The following is a 19,385-nucleotide window of genomic DNA, read 5'->3' as shown; positions in this document are numbered from 1 at the left end:
CTGCCCTTAAAAAACACACACCTGTTTTGGGTTTACTGGTTTCAAGAAGCACTGTCTGATGTGAACCATGCCTCACAGAAAAGAGCTCTCAGAAGACCTACGATCAAGAATTGTTGACTTGCATGAAGCTGGAAAGGGTTACAAAAGTATCTCCAAAAGCCTTGATGTTCATGTGTCCACAGTAAGACAGACTGTCTACAAATGGAGAAAGTTTAGCACTGTTGCTACTCTCCCTAGGCTTGGTTGTCCTGTAAAAATGACTGCAAGAGCACAGCGCAGAATGCTGCATGAGGTAAAAAAGAACCCCAGAGTGTCAGCTAAAGACCTACAGAAATCTCTGGCACATGCTAACATTTTTGTTGACACATCTATAATAAGGAAAACATTAAATAAGAATGGAGTACATGGGAGGACACCACGGAGGAAGCCATTGCTGTCCAAAAAGAATATTGCAGCACGTTTGAAGTTTGCAAAAGAGCACCTGGATATTCCACAGGACTACTGGCAAAATATACTGTGGACAGATGAAACCAAGATTGAGTTGTTTGGGAAGAACACACAACACTATGTGTGGAGAAAAAAAGGCACAGCACACCAACATCAAAACCTCATCCCCACTGTAAAACATGGCGGAGGGAGCATCATGGTTTAGGGCTGCTTTGCTGCCTCAGGGCCTGGACAGATTGTTGTCATTGATGGGAAAATGAATTCCAGAGTTTATCAAGACATTTTGCAGGAAAACGTACGACCATCTGTCCGCCAACTGAAGCTCCGCAGAGGATGGGTGATGCAACAGGACAATGACCCAAAGCATACAAGTAATTCAACAAAACAATGGCTGCAACAGCACAGAATACGCCTTCTGGAGTGGCGCAGTCAGAGTCCTGACCTCAACCCGATTGAAATGCTGTGGCATGACCTTAAGAGAGCGATTCACACCAGACATCCCAAGAATATTGCTACACTGAAACAGTTTTGTGAAGAGGAGTGGTCCAAAATTACTCCAGATCATTGTGCAGGTCTGATCTGCAACTACAGGAAACGTTTGGTTGAGGTTATTGCTGCCAAAGGAGGGTCAACCAGTTATTAAGTCCAAAGGTTCACATACTTTTTCCTCCCTGCGCTGTGAATGTTTACATATTATGTGCAATTAAACCATGGCAACATCTAATGTTTGTGTAGTATTATGTTCAGCAGACTGTGTTCTTCTATTGTTGTGACTTAGATGACGTTCAGAGCACATTTTATGCCCAATTCATGCAAAACTCCACGTAATCCCAAGGGGTTCACATACTTTTTCTTGCAACTGTATATATTTAAAAAAACCCTAATTTTCCTCTTTTCCAGTTTTTAAACTTAAATAACCTATTACTTATACATATATTATTTATTGCTTGTTGATTAAATACAAACAGACACACGTCTTGATTTATATGGACAGTTATGCCACTGAGTTGGCCCAATTCCCTAAGGAATATTGCATGCGATGTTTGGATCACTTGACCCATTTGATTCAAATATGTCATGTGATATTTAAAATCTCAATTCACTATCAGTTTATGTGGCATTTACAGCAAAAATAAGAAATGCGTGCTAAATACCGCATGAACTGATTTAAAAGTTATTTCACAAAAAAAAAAAAAAAAAATGTGTTAAATAAGTTGTGGTCTAGCCACACGCTATTTAATGAATAGCTGGTTGTTAGGAAGCTGGCACGTCCTAACAACCAGTGACTCACCTTTGCTGTCAGCCAGATATTTCTGGCATATCCATATACTAAAATAGTGCCTCATTTAAAGAAAGCATGCAATATTTTAGTAGCTTTTTTTTTAAGTTGTATGTTATTTTAAGTTTAGTAAATTGAGCCCCGTATTGTCTTCTGTATACATTTTCGCCAACTCAACAAATAAACTTAGTGATAGTACTCTTCTATAAAACCTGTTTACTAATTTCTGCTGGTCACTGCTTAGTTCCCTTTCACACTGCTGTGCTTTTGCTGCGCTAGAACACACCTTTACAGAACAACAGAAGCACATTGAAATTATTCCCCTTTAAATCCAATGTACTGTAACTGTTCACATCAATGTGCTGTGTTTGCAGGGTGTTTTGAAAGGTTCTGCATGCAGCATCTTTGTCACACTGTTTAAAAAAATGCACCTCCCATTGAAATCAATAGAAACACACCAAAACTCCCAAAAACAAACAAGAAAAGCACCTGTGGTAGGTTGTTAACCATTTGGTACTGTTGGTATCCTAACAGCCAATGACTCATCCCTGCTGTCAACCAAGGGATTCCTGGCTGACAAAAGTATAGGCAAATGAGCTCATGGTGAAAAAAAATTATGTAGGAGTCCTTCTAAGTCGTTGCAGGCTCTTCAAGTCTGGTATGGATTTTAAGAGGGACCCCACACCATACAATTTAAAAAAATGGAATTGGTTCCCCCAAAATCCATACCCTTATCCAAGCATGCAGCCTGGCAGACCAGGAAAGGGAGGGGACAAGTGTGCAGTCCCCTCCTGAACCATTCCAGGCCCCATGCCCTCAACATGGGGGGGACTGAATGACCCCAACCCCTTATGATATCAATGACCATTTATAGGAATGTTTATATTTGGTCAATGATGCCATAAGGGGTGGGTTTACCTTGATTTAGTGGGGGGGGGGGATAAAGTGCCAAATGGAGCTGGGCAAAAGACTGGATGGTCTGGTTGTCAGTGTGTGTCGTCTTTTTTTATTTTTGTTTGTGTGGGTCAGCAGCCATCATTCATTGTGATTGACATGGACCTATATCTATAGATGACACGATTGATGATGGATGTACATTGGGGGAGTTTTTTTTAAAGAAAATTAAATTGTCTTTGTGTTTCTATATACATTTGACATTTTTGGTGAACATGTAGAGGTACTATGTACCCTATAGTCTGAGGATCTGGGTGCAACTTTTTTGTTAAAGACCAAAGACCCCACAGCCACTAGGCCAGGGTTGTGGGGAAGAGGCCCTATTTCTCAATAAACATTGGGACAAGGTGCTTTGCTGGTGGGGTCCCCCCTGGAAATCTGCTTCCCTATGTTGAGGGCATGTGGCCTGGTATATAATAGGAGGGGCCGCATGTCATTTTTGGAATTTTAAGGGGAGCCCACTCCATTTAAAAAAAAAAAGGAGTGGGGTCCCCCTTAAAGTCCATATCAGACTTAAAGGCCTGTTATGGATTGGGGGAGACACCCATGCTATTTTTAAAAAATTTTTACTGACAGCTCACTCGTTTACCAGCTCCTTAACATCCAATGACTGTCAACACCAGGGAAGAGTTACTGGTTGTTAGGACACCTCTGGGTAAAACCTGCTAACAACCATTGACCAGAAATGCAATTGCATTGAAAAATGCATGCAAAATTGCATCTAAAATGCATATGCATTGCATTAAATTTCAAATCAAAGCATTAATAACATGTTAAAAATGTGATATGCATTTTACTAAACACATACTGTGTTTTTCACCAGGCCATTGTGAATGATCCGTTATTGATTTCATGTGTTACTAGACAGGTGATAATAATGAATGCCTGTGAAAATACACAAACCCTAAAGTAAATCCTAAAGATTAACACTAGAGATGAGTGAATTATTCAAAAATTCGATTCGGCTGATTCGCCGAATTTGCGGGAGAAATTCGATTCGATGCGAATTTAATCGCCGCAAATTTAACTTATTTAAAGGGTTTCTAGGCTTCAGAGAGCCTTTATATTAGTGCAGAACACTGTACCTTTAATTTAAATGCCCTTGGAGTCTGCTGGGGAAGAGAAATAATACTGTCAGTCAGTATGACATGCAGATGAGTGCCGTCGATCTTAGAATCACCGCACACTTCACTCATTTGGGCAGTCACGGGGCACGACGAAGAAGAAGAAGAAGAATGAAAAGAAGAAGAAGAATGAAAAGAAGAAGAAGAAGAATGAAAAGAAGAATGAAAAGAAGAAGTAGAATGAAAAGAAGAAGAAGAAGAATGAAAAGAAGAAGAAGAAGAATGAAAAGAAGAATGAAAAGAAGAAGAAGAATAATGAAAAGAAGAAGAAGAAGAATGAAAAGAAGAATGAAAAGAAGAAGAAGAAGAATGAAAAGAAGAAGAATGAAAAGAAGAAGAAGAAGAATGAAAAGAAGAAGAAGAATGAGAAGAATGAAAAGAAGAATGAAAAGAAGAAGAAGAATGAAAAGAAGAATGAGAAGAAGAATGAAAAGAAGAATGAGAAGAAGAATGAGAAGAATGAAAAGAAGAATGAGAAGAATGAAAAGAAGAAGAAGAAGAATGAAAAGAAGAAGAAGAATGAAAAGAAGAAGAATGAAAAGAAGAAGAATGAAAAGAAGAAGAAGAAGAATGAAAAGAAGAAGAAGAATGAAAAGAAGAAGAAGAAGAATGAAAAGAAGAATGAACTATATTACTATATCAGTCTCTAATGGATGCTGGAGAGTTAAACCCCCTAACACCTGCTGTGCCCATTATGAGGGGTTCCCACCATCCCTGTGCTGAGGTTCTGGGTATGCACACCTGCTGTGCCCATTATGAGGGGTTCCCACCATCCCTGTGCTGAGGTTCCAGGTCTGCACACCTGCTGCGCCCATTATGAGAAGTTCCCACCATCCCTGTGCTGAGTTCCTGGGTCTGTACACCTGCTCTGCCCATTAGGAGGAGTTCCCACCATCCCTGTGCTAAATTCCTGGGTCTGTACACCTGCTGTTCCCATTATGAGGGGTTTCTACCATCCCTGTGCTGAGGTCCCAGGTCTGCACACCTGCTGCGCCCATTACTAGGGGTTCCCACCATCCCTGTGCTGAGGTTCTGGGTATGCACACCTGCTGTGCCCATTATGAGGGGTTCCCACCATCCCTGTGCTGAGGTTCCAGGTCTGCACACCTGCTGCGCCCATTATGAGAAGTTCCCACCATCCCTGTGCTGAGTTCCTGGGTCTGTACACCTGCTCTGCCCATTAGGAGGAGTTCCCACCATCCCTGTGCTAAATTCCTGGGTCTGTACACCTGCTGTTCCCATTATGAGGGGTTTCTACCATCCCTGTGCTGAGGTCCCAGGTCTGCACACCTGCTGCACCCATTACTAGGGGTTCCCACCATCCCTGTGCTGAGGTTCTGGGTATGCACACCTGCTGTGCCCATTATGAGGGGTTCCCACCATCCCTGTGCTGAATTCCTGGGTCTGTATGTACACCTGCTGTGTCCATTGTGAGGGATTCCCACCATTCCTGCACTGAGTACCTGAGTCTGTACACCTGCCAAAAGAAAGTTTCAGGATTTTGAAGGAGCAAAATACAGTAATACTGGAACAAAAATGAGCTGCGTGGTGGAGTTGCCAGAAGAAGAAGAAGAATGAAAAGAAGAATGAAAAGAAGAAGAAGAAGAATGAAAAGAAGAAGAAGAAGAATGAAAAGAAGAATGAAAAGAATGAAAAGAAGAATGAAAAGAAGAAGAAGAAGAATGAAAAGAAGAATGAAAAGAAGAAGAAGAAGAATGAAAAGAAGAAGAAGAATGAAAAGAAGAATGAAAAGAAGAAGAAGAATGAAAAGAAGAAGAAGGAGAATGAAAAGAAGAAGAAGAAGAATGAAAAGAAGAATGAAAAGAAGAAGAATGAAAAGAAGAAGAAGAATGAAAAGAAGAATGAAAAGAAGAAGAAGAAGAATGAAAAGAAGAATGAAAAGAAGAAGAAGAAGAATGAAAAGAAGAAGAAGAATGAAAAGAAGAATGAAAAGAAGAAGAAGAATGAAAAGAAGAAGAAGAAGAATGAAAAGAAGAATGAAAAGAAGAAGAAGAAGAATGAAAATAAGAATGAAAAGAAGAAGAAGAAGAATGAAAAAAAGAAGAAGAATGAAAAGAAGAAGTATTCCAGTACAGCAAAAAGTGTACCTGCAGAGAGCTCCGCTATTTCTGACAGTTCTCTGACAGTTCTGACAGTTCATTTACAGCGGTTGAAACATTGTATCTATTTATTTCCGAATAAAAACATCTGTATCCTAAATGGAAACAAATAGATACAATGTTTCAACCGCTGTAAATGAACTGTCAGAACTGTCAGAAATAGCGGAGCTCTCTGCAGTGACACTTTTGCCGGCTGATCGGGAAAAATTCGATTCGTGCACCCGAAGTTGGCTAAAATTCGGATTCGATGCGAATCTAATTTTTCCCGATATTCGAAACGAATTCCACTTCGCCTGGTTCGATTCGCTCATCTCTAATTAACACAGTTGCTTTATTTTCAGGATAGCATTACCAACTTGGAATAGTACTTAGAAAACTGCAATCTTTAATATGGTTATTGATACTGTTAAAGCGCAACTCCAGACAAAACTTTTTTATTTAATTTTTGATAAAGCACAGAAAGGTGAGAGCATCTTAGGTTTTTATCACTGCCTGTGTCCCTATTTGCAAGATTTCCAAGATGTGATGATGCACCTCTCCAAAAAGGACATTAGTTGTATGAGCACCACAGATACAAGAAGTGAGGGAAAAATTATCAATGGAGTCACAAACAGATTAGCTCTTTTCTACTCTATTAACATGTTTACATGACAAGGCTACTAATATACAAATGAGCTGATCTCTTTAGGTGGCCATACACTTTACAACCTGATTGTACAATTTTGTACTGTACTGTACTGTAGATTTACCAAAACTATGGAGGACAAACCTAAAAAATCTGTTAACATAGTATCAAATCAGGCAGACCCTTATACTATATAGTTGCTGGTAGATCTAAAAAATATTGTATAGTGTATAGTTAGCCATAAACAAGTCAGTCAGAATAATTGTGCCTACTCTTTTTAGGTTCATTGGGGCTACTCTAATATGGAGGAATAATAAATACACATAGCTCTTCATTATTTCTCATGTATGCATGACTTTGAAAGGTTTGGGGTTCCCTTTAAACAGTTAGCTATTTTTATAGAAAGATTTCTCTTTTCTAAGAGAACATTGTGGTTAATATACAGTCAGGTCCATAAATATTGGGACATCTACACAATTCTAACATTTTTGGCTCTATACACCACCACAATGTATTTGAAATGAAACGAACAAGATGTGCTTTAACTGCAGACTGTCAGCTTTAATTTGAGGGTATTTACATCCAAATCAGGTGAACGGTGTAGGAATTACAACAGTTTGCATATGTGCCTCCCACTTATTAAGGAACCAAAAGTAATGGGACAGAATAATAATCATAAATCAAACTTTCACTTTTTAATACTTGGTTGCAAATCCTTTGCAGTCAATTACAGCCTGAAGTGTGGAACGCATAGACATCACCAGACGCTGGGTTTCATCCCTGGTGATGCTCTGCCAGGCCTCTACTGCAACTGTCTTCAGTTCCTGCTTGTTCTTGGGGCATTTTCCCTTCAGTTTTTGTCTTCAGCAAGTGAAATGCATGCTCAATCGGATTCAGGTCAGGTGATTGACTTGGCCATTGCATAACATTCCACTTCTTTCCCTTAAAAAACTCTTTGGTTGCTTTTGCAGTATGCTTTGGGTCATTGTCCATCTGCACTGTGAAGCGGTGTCCAATGAGTTCTGAAGCATTTGGCTGAATATGAGCAGATAATATTGCCCGAAACACTTCAGAATTCATCCTGCTGCTTTTGTCAGCAGTCACATCATCAATAAATACAAGAGAACCAGTTCCATTGGCAGCCATACATGCCCACGCCATGACACTACCACCACCATGCTTCACTGATGAGGTGGTATGCGACGGATCATGAGCAGTTCCTTCTCCATACTCTTCTCTTCCCATCACTCTGGTACAAGTTGATCTCGGTCTCATCTGTCCATAGGATGTTGTTCCAGAACTGTGAAGGCTTTTTTAGATGTCGTTTGGCAAACTCTAATCTGGCCTTCCTGTTTTTGAGGCTCACCAAAGGTTTCCATCTTGTGGTGAACCCTCTGTATTCACTCTGGTGAAGTCTTCTCTTGATTGGTGACTTTGACACACATACACCTACCTCCTGGAGAGTGTTCTTGATCTGGCCAACTGTTGTGAAGGGTGTTTTCTTCACCAGGGAAAGAATTCTTCGCTCATCCACCACAGTTGTTTTCTGTGGTCTTCCGGGTCTTTTGGTGTTGCTGAGCTCACCGGTGCGTTCCTTCTTTTTAAGAATGTTCCAAACAGTTGTTTTGGCCACGCCTAATGTTTTTGCTATCTCTCTGATGGGTTTGTTTTGTTTTTTCAGCCTAATGATGGCTTTCTTCACTGATAGTGACAGTTCTTTGGATCTCATCTTGAGAGTTGACAGCAACAGATTCCAAATGCAAATAGCACACTTGAAATGAACTCTGGACCTTTTATCTGCTCATTGTAATTGGGATAATGAGGAAATAACACACACCTGGCCATGGAACGGCTGAGAAGCCAATTGTCCCATTACTTTTGGTCCCTTAATAAGTGGGAGGCACATATGCAAACTGTTGTAATTCCTACACCGTTCACCTGATTTGAATGTAAATACCCTCAAATTAAAGCTGACAGTCTGCAGTTATAGCACATCTTGTTTGTTTCATTTCAAATCCATTGTGGTGGTGTATAGAGCCAAAAATGTTAGAATTGTGTCGATGTCCCAATATTTATGGATCTGACTGTATGTAATGTTTCCAGTGTAGACTTATTGCATTATCATGACCCTGTTACTAGAATAAATGTGGAAACGCGCCTCTTGCAATGAAAAGAGTTTACTTACCTCTCCCACCTCCCATGTCACCAATCATAACTGTATTGCAGAGATATGACTGTTTGAAATCTTCAGAATCCTATCATTCAGGTGTGCTGGACTCCTGGTCCTCGGTTGCATGCTGTAGATCCTCTTACCAGTCGTAGTTTCTCCAGGACACTAAAGGGAACTAGGGCCTAATGTATGAAACCATTAAAGGATAAGGTCACCTTTTGCAACATGTTACCCATAGTCTGGATGTAACATTATTATTATTACCGTATTTTCCAGCGTATAAGACGACTGGGCGTATAAGACGACCCCCTACTTTTCCTGTTAAAATTTGGTGTTTGGGCTATACTCGCCGTATAAGACTACCCCTCTTCCAATGCACACCAGTGGGAAGAATCATGCCCCATCATTGGTGTCAGTGGGAGGAATAGTGTCCCATCATTGGTATTAGTGGGAGGAATAGTGCCCCATCATTGGTGTCAGTGGGAGGAATAGTGCCCCATCATTAATGTCAGAGCGACGAATCGTGCCCCATCATTGGTGTCAGTGGGAGGAATAGCACCCCATCATTGGTGTCAGTGGGAGGAATAACGCCCCATCATTGGTGTCAGTGGGAGGAATCGTGCCCCATCATTGGTATCAGTGGCAGGAATAGTACCCCATCATTAATTATGATCAGTGGAGGGAATAGTGCCCCATCTTTGGTGTCAGTGGGAGGAATCGTGCCCCATCATTGGTGTCAGTGGGAGGAATAGTGTCCCAACATTGGTGTCAGTGGGAGGAATAGTGTCCCATCATTGGTGTCAGTGGGAGGAATAGTGCTCCATCATTGGTATCAGTGGGAGGAATAGTGCCCCATCATTGTTATCAGTGGGAGGAATAGTGCCCCATCATTGGTGTCAGTGGAAGGAATCGTGCCCCATCATTGGTATCAGTGGCAGGAATAGTACCCCATCATTAATTATGATCAGTGGAGGGAATAGTGCCCCATCTTTGGTGTCAGTGGGAGGAATCGTGCCCCATCATTGGTGTCAGTGGGAGGAATAGTGTCCCAACATTGGTGTCAGTGGGAGGAATAGTGTCCCATCATTGGTGTCAGTGGGAGGAATAGTGCTCCATCATTGGTGTCAGTGGGAGGAATAGCACCCCATCATTGGTGTCAGTGGGAGGAATAACGCCCCATCATTGGTGTCAGTGGGAGGAATCATGCCCCATCATTGGTATCAGTGGCAGGAATAGTACCCCATCATTAATTATGATCAGTGGAGGGAATAGTGCCCCATCTTTGGTGTCAGTGGGAGGAATCGTGCCCCATCATTGGTGTCAGTGGGAGGAATAGTGTCCCAACATTGGTGTCAGTGGGAGGAATAGTGTCCCATCATTGGTGTCAGTGGGAGGAATAGTGCTCCATCATTGGTATCAGTGGGAGGAATAGTGCCCCATCATTGTTATCAGTGGGAGGAATAGTGCCCCATCATTGGTATCAGTGGGAGGAATAGTGCCCCATCATTGATGTCAGTGGGAGGAATCGTGCCCCATCATTGGTGTCAGTGGGAGGAATAGTGTCCCAACATTGGTGTCAGTGGGAGGAATAGTGTCCCAACATTGGTGTCAGTGGGAGGAATAGTGTCCCAACATTGGTATCAGTGGGAGGAATAGTGTCCCAACATTGGTGTCAGTCGGAGGAATAGTATCCCATCATTGGTGTCAGTGGGGGGTGGAATAGTGCCACATCATTGGTGTCAGTGGGGGGGAGGAATAGTGCCCCATCGTTGGTGTCAGTGGGGGGGGAGGAAAAGTGCCCCATCTTTGGTGTCAGTGGGAGGAATAATGCCCCATCATTGGTATCAGTGACACCAATGATGGGGCACTATTCCTCCCACTGACACCAATGACACTTGCTGACCCCTGTTCCAGTATGGTGCTGCTGCAGCCAGCATATGTGGTTGCAGCAGCACCTCTGCACGGCACACTTACCGGCCGCTCCTTCACTCGAATTTCAAGGGGCCGCTCGGCTCCGCCTCCTCGCCGGTGATTGGCCGCCTGTGTGCCTTTCCTGAGCTACAGTTCTGGCGGCCAATCACCGGTGAGGAGGCGGAGCCTAGCAGCCGCGCAAACATCCAGTGGATGAACTGAATGAAGGAGCAGCTGCGCTTCCTGGACCGGATCGTTGTGGGACCGGAGCCAGGTAAGAAACAGCAGCCCCTGCCCACCCCTGTACTTAGTGTCCCTTCCGTTGGAAGGGGGGGGCAGCGGCGGCACCGTGCCGCCCCCCTTAAAAGTGTCAGCATGCCGTATACCGGCGTATAAGACGACCCCCGACTTTTGAGAAGATTTTCAAGGGGTAAAAAGTCATCTTATACGCCGGAAAATACGGTATTATTATTATTATTTTACAGGATTTATATAGCGCCAACAGTTTGCTCAGCGCTTTACAATATAACGGGAGACAATACAGCAACAATACAGTTCAATACAAGAGGGTTAGGAGGGCCCTGCTCCTTGGAGCTTACAATCTAAGAGGTGTTATGAATGGACTGACCCCCGCACCCCCACCCCCACCCCCCCCAATCCCCCATTGTGACAGCCAGCAGGGGGATTTTATCCCCCCCGCTAGCTCTCACAATTTAAAAAATGAGAATGAGAAAAACCTTTCAGTTGTCAGCTTGTAGTTCTCAGTATGTGCTGTGGTAGTTCATTGAGTCTTCCTGTCAGTAAGTATCAGGTTCCACGTACAGAGTAGACCTGCATGGCATATTCTGATCGCTGGTGCAATGCTTTACAGGCTCCCAAAAACCTGCAAAAAAATGTGCATTTATTAATTTTTGTTGAACGGTGAACTTATCCTTTATGCATAGCAACAGGTTGGACATCCAACACACCCAAAGGCATGCTGGATAATGAGGATACATTAGCAGCATAGCAAAACTTGGTGGTACGGCATTAGAAGAGGTAAGTACCAATTCTTTACTTCGCAAGGGAGATATTTACATATTTAGGACTCATGTCAATGTGCATTCATTTCCTGCGTTTGACATACTTTTGGAACACATAAGAAATGCTGGTCTGCATAATGCAACTGATTTGAATTGAGCAAGACACATGGATGCTCAGGGGTTGAGTTTGATCTGCTTTGTGTTTCGCAGCATTTCTTTGGATGCGATGCAGAACAAATGTAGCCTTTCCTTGTGAAACACTGCATTTTCCACTTAAATGTATGCCTTTTTCAATAATAAACATGGTATTTGACAAGAATGTCCATTGACATGAACCCTACATCTAATGACAGGGTCACTTTAGCTTTGGAATGTTATACATTTTGGCTGTTATGAATCCTTAGGAAAGTTTCCTATGATGGAATCCAAAACAAAGCAGAAAAACTCTGAAAGATTTGTAAACCCGCATACTTTTTTTTTTTTAAATAAAATGCAGATACAATTATATTTAGTCGTTTAGCAAACAAAGAGTTACTTTGATTAAATGTAAAATTGTTATGAGTACAGATGGCCCATGCTGATTAAGAAGTGAACCATATTTACTTTTTTTTAGTCTACAGGGCTTTGCAGTTCAAACAACTTACATATTAAATTTGTGAACAGCTTGGTCGCATGTGGTTATGTTCTGCAAAGTTGACCTTCATATTATCTACTGCAAATTCCTGGCACATTTTTGTTTTTATTTTTAACAAACAAAAATATTAATATTATAATTTTGTAACTTTCCTTTTTCTATATTAGACACAAGATCCAAACTAATGTTTGGGCTGTAAACTGCACATCAGTAATTTAAGAAACTTACTTTTTAAAATGCAGCAGAATTTGACTCAACAGGCAGAATGCATTCAATTATTTACTTCAGCACAGTCTGATTTCAAGCATCATATAACTATAGCCTATCAAATGGTTTTTCACTTAGTGGTCATGTTATACAATAATAATGCCACATTGTAACATCTAAATTGTTTGATCATACTAGTAAAATAACTATTGGGATATGTTCAGGTCTTTGCTTTTTTCTTAACCTATCATTCTGAAAGAACCGTTTTAAGTATTGCATTAATGACTTGCCCTTCAGAGGATTTACCCCCCTTCCTGACCAGTCCATTTTTTGAGTAACGGCGCTGTGTTACTTTAACTGACAATTGCGCAGTCATGCAATGCTGCACCCAAATGAAATGTATGTTCTTTTTCTCCCACGAATAGAGCTTTCTTTTGGTGGTATTTGATCACCTGTGTGTTTTTTATTTTTTGCGAAAAGACCAACAATTTTCAGAAAAAAAAGAATATTTTTTACTTTTTGCTATTAACCACTAACCTACAGGGCACTTATACCCCCTTCCTGCCCAGGCCAATTTCCAGCTTTCAGCGCTGCCACATTTTGAATGACAATTGCGCGGTCATGCAACACTGTACCCATATGAAATTTTTATCATTTTTTTGAGACAGATAGAATTTTCTTTTGGTGGTATTTAATCACCTCTGGGATTTTTATTTTTTCTTAAACAAACCAAAAACCACTGAAAATTTTGAAAAAAAAACATTTTTTCTTAGTTTTTGTTATAAAATTTTGTAAATAAATGATTTTTCTCCTTCACTGATGTGCGCTAATGAGGCTGCACTGATGGGCACTGATAGACTGCAGTGATGGACACTGATAGGTGGCACTGATGAGGAGGCACTGGTAGGTTGCACTGATGGGCATTGACAGGCATCACTGATGGGCACTGAAAGGCAGCACTGATACATGACACTGATACATGACACTGATAGGCGGCACTGACTGGCACTGATAGGCGGCACTGACTGGCACTGATAGGTGGCACTGACTGGCACTGTTAGGTGGCACTGATTGGCACTGATAGGTGGCACTGACTGGCACTGACTGGCACTGATTGGCGGCACTGATGCGCACTGATAGGTGACACTGATTGGCACTAATAGGTGGCACTGATTGGCAGCACTGATAGGCATTGATAGGTGGCACTGATTGGCACTGATGGGTGACATTGAAAGGCAGCTCAGATGGGCACTGATATGTGGCATTGATGTGGCACTAATGGGCACTGGCACTGATAAGCACTGACAGGTGGCACTTCTGGGGCCACACTGATCATCAGGGCACACTGATCATCAGTGCCCTGATGATCAGTGTACATGTCCCCTCCGCGGAAAGCCGATTACCGGCTCTCCTCTCCTCTTGAGCTGTCAGCGTGACAGCTCAAGAGGAGAGAAATGCAGATAACCAGCATTTCCGTGTTTACATGTGATCAGCTGTGATTGGATACAGCTGATCACATGACCGAGCCGACATCTTCGGCTCTTTCCGTGATCCGCTGTGTCCGAGGGACACAGCGCACCGGCGATCGCCGTGCTGCGCGCTCCCTGAGCTGCGCATGCGCAGTGAGAATGGTAGGACGTCATATGATGTCCTATCAGAACGAGAGAACCACCTTGCGCCCGTCATTGTACTATAGGGCAGGCGTAAGGTGGTTAAACATGTCCAGTAAAAAAAAATTAAAAAATCTAATTTCCTCATAAATGTAGGCCAAAATATATTCAGCTACATCTCTTTGCAAAAAAAAATCCCAACATGTGTAAATTAATTGGTTTCAGTGAAAATCATAGCGTTTGCAAATGGCGGTATATATACTGCAATTTTTATTTTTTTTCTACTAGTATTGGCGACGATCAGAGACTTATAGCGTGACCGCGGGACTGCGGTGGACATTCTGACGCTAGGGGGAAATTACTTGGTGTCACTGACATCCCCAGTGACACCAATACAGTGATCAGTGCTAATAAAAATGTACTAATGGCACTGGGCAGGAAGGGGTTAACATATGGGGTGATCAAAGGGTTAACTGTGTGCTGTTTTACTATAAGCTGTGACTGTGCTTTCAACTGTAAGCACACTGCTTTGTATGGCACTGCTATGCAGAGCCATACAAAGCAGTGTGCAGGAGCTGACAGGGGAGATAACTGTATTGTTTACATACAGTTCTCTCCCCCCTCAATAATACTTGGCGATCACCGGGTGCCGGAGAGTAATCATCAACCGGGAGCCAATGATTGACAGCCGAGGTCACAAATAGCAGCACACATGGCATATGTGTGTGTGTGATTTTGCGCATCCCTGCCACCCTGTAAGCAGTATATCTGCTATAGGGTGGTGGGAAAGTGGTTAAGGCTGAACTCCTAAACACATTTGAATATATTGTTCAATAGCTGTAAAGGATTTAAATCCACTTTGTGCACACCAGATGTCTTTATGAGCACAGCTTTTATCTTGTAAAAGTGGTAGTGCCATCATTTTTATGCCCATAACCTCTGCAGACAGCAGAGCTATGGGAGGGACCTAGCAGGTCCACCCACAATAGACTGCCAGAAGAAAACTAGAGGTGAATACAAGACCAATCTTCCTGCACAAGGAGATAGAACAACAGTGGCGTGTCTTTATTATAGGAAGCTCCTGAACAAAAGCAATGTTTTATGTTGGATTACTGCACAGACCTGAAAGAAATACACAAAGAACACCAAGGTTTACTTAAAAATATACATGCATGTTGTATTAGGACAATATTTGCTTGTCCCCAAAATTCAGCTTTAAGAGTAAAAGTTGTGCACCATTTATGAACTTACCACATATGAAGCAAGATTATGTTTTTTTTAAATGGATGGAGAAATTTGGCATTATGTTGGCAAGCAGCAGTGTGGGGTGGTATAACTGTTTATCATGTTTGTGTGGAAGTTGTATATATATGTTCCAAACTGTTCTGATTCAGAATCCTGCAGAGAACTAACCATATACCGTGGCCCTAAAATTATTTCTCTCACTCCAACTTTCTCGATGGTACATCACATGTTTGGCACAATTGATGTTACATACACATACTTGAACTATGCTGTTCTTTTTATATGGCATGTATGCAAGGTGATGGGGGTGATTTCATTTTTTTAGCTGGTTTTATTTATTTTATACAATTCTTTTATTTGCACTTTTTTATTCTTTTTTATTTTATTGCCTTTACAAGAAACCCCCATGTGATAGTATGGGCAGGTGACAGGTATTCTTTATAGAGGCAATGGGGGTCTAATAGACCCCAATGTCTTTTCCGCACTCCAATGCAACTATTCAAATACAGGAATAATTACTGAGAAATGACAGCTGTGACCCCAGAAGTGATGTAATGCACATAGCTCCTTCTTTTACCAGAAAATAAGCTTCCCATGGTTCCTGTCACTGTGGTGTAAAGGGGGAGCCTGGGAACCACCATGGGTGCTGCCAGTGCTGCTGTCAGTGGGGTCATCATTTAGAGAGCCCCGTACAAGTGATCTGGCATCTCTATATAGCCACCCAATCACTTTTATTGGAAAGCCCTTCACCAGTTCTTAAAGTGGTTGTAAAGGCAGAATGTTTTTTACCTTCATGAATTCTATGCATGAAGGTGAAAAAAGTTCAGTGTGCAGCTCCCCCCAAAGCCCCCCAAAACTTACCTGATTCCCCTCTCGATACAGCAATGTACACGAGAGCCTAAGATTTTCCAGGGCTCCCTCTCCTCATTGGCTGAAACAGCAGAGAGAGCCATTGGCTCCCAGTGCTTTCAATCACAGCCATTGAGCCAATGAGGAGAGAGTGGGGGCGGGGCAGGTCGTGGCTCTAAAAGTCTTAAGGATACAAAGCACGCAACCACCAGTGCCCCCATAGCAAACACCTTGCTACTGGGGGCACTGGTCAAGGAGGAGGAGCCAGGAGCGCTGTTGGGGGAACCAAAAAGAAGAGGATTGGGGCTGCACTGTGCAAAACCACTGCACAGAGCAGGTAAGTATAACCTGTTTGGGTTTTTTTTTTTTTTTTTTTTTTAAAAAGCTGAATCTTTAATACCATTTTAATCACTTGGTAAGCACTTACTGAGAATGCAGCTTTGTCTTTTAATCATTTTATACATTTCAGTTAAAGCTGGTGCAATGAGCACTGCACCAGATTTCCTGTTTCAGTGTAGCCTCCTTGTCTTGATGCATCCTTTTGCATAAAGGGATTTGAGTTGTGTTTACCTACATTGTATGTATCAATATAAACACACAGCCTCATAGTTAGAATAGCAAGGCATTCCCTTGCTCCACCCTAACCTATTGTCCTTCCTAAGGTAACAGACTGGCTCAAGGGTCCACTGTCCACTGTAATATATTTCTTGTGAAGACTGGAAGTTCAGAGAAGCAGCACTGAGAGAGCAGAGTCAGCAGCACTAAAAGTCATGAAGTGCAAGTGCTATGGTATTTCTGGGTGCAGGGAAAAAGCTTGGGTTGCCTTGAAAGGGAAACAGGAAAGAAGAGTGACTATTTAAGTGATATGTATCCAATACCGTGCTAGGAAATCCACCAAAAAAAGAAGGGGATTAGGGATAACCACTGAGGGCAAAAGTTTCTTTTTCTTTTCAGTTTGATGCAATATTTTTGGTTCAGGTCAGAATCAGTGCCATGAATCCAGTCACAAAAGGTACCTGGTGATGGCTATATAATATAGTTCCAAATTATGATGGTTGAGGCTCAGTTATTCATATGCTGTGCGCCTTCTTGTCTGTGTGAATCTGTGAAAAACCTGGATAAAATGTAAGGTTTGAAAGCTTTAACATTAGAAGAAATGTCTGCATGATATAATATATGTTAGGGAGTGACGTTCACAAGGGTATAGTATATACATACTTTAAGCCCCCCACGGACATGGAAGACATATGACAATAGAGAAAGGAACATTGTGGAATTAACATCAGGGTGGTCCCATCTCAAAAATTAGCTGTACGAAAAATCGGAATGTGTTAGTGTTGGGGGCATAAACTATACAGTGGGAGTAAGTTGTGGCTGTAATTTTCAATATGATCAATGCATACACTTTACACACAATGGGGGAGATTTACTAAAAGTGGTGCTCACAGAATCTGGTGCAGCTCTGCATAGTAGCCAATCATCTTGTAACTTCAGCTTCTTCAATTAAACTTTGCCAATAGAAGCTGATTGGTTACTGATTGGTTACTTTTGCACAACCACACCAGATGCTGTTTGTAGCAGTTTTGGTAAATCTCCTCCACAGGGTCAATTTCTATATAAAGAAGGGTGTAAATCAAGATTGTTTAGGTGCAGTTATTTGTATCTTTCCAGTACATTTCCTGCCCAATACTAGTCTTTGAGAGGGAGAAGAATCTTTTCCTCTTTTGTAGACTGTTGAGGTCATCTCAGGAGAGATCAGTGTTAGATTCATTAGGCATAATAAAGTGTGAGGGTTCTGCGGATGCCATGGTGGGACAGGAAAGCACACCAATAAATGAAATAGTAACTCTGAGGTAGGATTTGCTGTCCCATCTCACTTCTGTATCCCACCAAATTAAGTTCTGATGATAATGGTGTAGCGGCTGGCCTCTTCTTGAGCTGTAGCAAGCAAACAAAGGTATTATAATAACAGTAGTACAAGCTAATTTATGTCACATTTATAGTATGAAGGAACAATAACCTTGTTTTATATTTTAGGATCTTCTGCTGCATTCAAACAAAAGGAGCAGAAACAAGATACGAACCATGGAGGAAATCAGTGTAAAAACACCTGTAAAAGAGAAAATTCAAAGAACAAAGAAATCTTTCTTATAATTTGGGGCAAAAATTACACAAACATTTGTAAAAGTAGAAATATGGCTCTATATAGTGGTCAACTTTTAGATGAAGATGTTCCAAGCAGAAGCAGGATTATCAAATATTTTGGTTCCTCCATTCCAAAGAACCTGCAATTTAGCTGGATATAACAGGAAGAAGTGACTTGCTTTATTAGGTACAAAATTGCAAAGTGGGAAAAATGCTTTTATTTTCTGTATAACCACAGTTGTAAAATCTTGGACTATATGTTTTTTTTTCTCCATTAATCCTAACCTACATTGCCCTGCAGGAAGCAGAATAGCATCATTATTAGCAGAATAAAATATTATGCTAACACTGGTCTTGGTCACTTATTTAGACTTAGTCCTTTTGGTTCCAGGCGTGTAAAACAGGTTTAAGGCCCAAGAACAGTCATTAATTTTTGAGGCAATAATTGGTCTCCTAAGTCACCTACTCATTGTGAAAGTTCAGTTATTCTTTTTGTTTTTTTGTGCTTTTTGAAGAAATTGTTTCAAGGAGAAAAAACTGTTTCTCAGACATCTCTCAACAGTGAAAGCTACACTGAAAACTTAATTTTATGAGTCTAGCATGGAACTAGGAGGGAGTGAGTCAGATGGAGAAGAGAGAAACTTGAATTCCATTTTATGGGGTGTCCTGGATTTGTATTTGGCCTTTTGTTGTCATAAGTTGTCAGCAGAGCACTGTTGCTTTACAACATATTTATCCATGCTTTAAGAAGAAATAAGCAAAAATAAAAACACAGAGAAGTGAAGGAAAGCAAATGATGCTGTGCTTTGTAAGCGGTAATTATTTCCAGGGAGTTTGACATACAGTTATATAGTGTAGCCCTGGTGGGGGATATGAGACATCTACAAAGTATGGGGAAGTAGAGAGAATTTAAACACACTGGATATTCTGAGATATTCTGTTGTATTCTAATTATGGCAACTGGAGCTGGTAGGAATGCATAGTTGCCAACATTTAAAAAATGTTTTTAGGGACACCTTTTTATACTGTGAATCCAAAAAGCC

At 41.4% G+C, this 19,385-nt stretch overlaps 1 protein-coding gene across 1 annotated transcript in view; it reads left to right on the top strand.

Annotated features, from left to right (window-relative positions):
- Positions 1-18,653, top strand: part of NPY5R (neuropeptide Y receptor Y5) — a 166,373-nt gene extending 147,720 nt beyond the window's left edge. Inside the window, exon 2 of the transcript XR_016311758.1 lies at positions 18,235-18,653. The gene's annotated coding sequence lies outside the window, so the exon portion shown is untranslated. The remainder of the gene's footprint in view (positions 1-18,234) is intronic.
- The last annotated feature ends 732 nt before the right edge of the window (positions 18,654-19,385 follow it).

The sequence above is a fragment of the Staurois parvus genome, unplaced genomic scaffold (genome assembly GCF_062004578.1).
Source record: "Staurois parvus isolate SC_StPar_1 unplaced genomic scaffold, SC_StPar_1.0 ptg000090l, whole genome shotgun sequence".
NCBI lineage: Eukaryota > Metazoa > Chordata > Amphibia > Anura > Ranidae > Staurois > Staurois parvus.
Note: the sequence above shows the minus strand (reverse complement) of the source record. Positions and strands in the feature narration are given on the sequence as shown.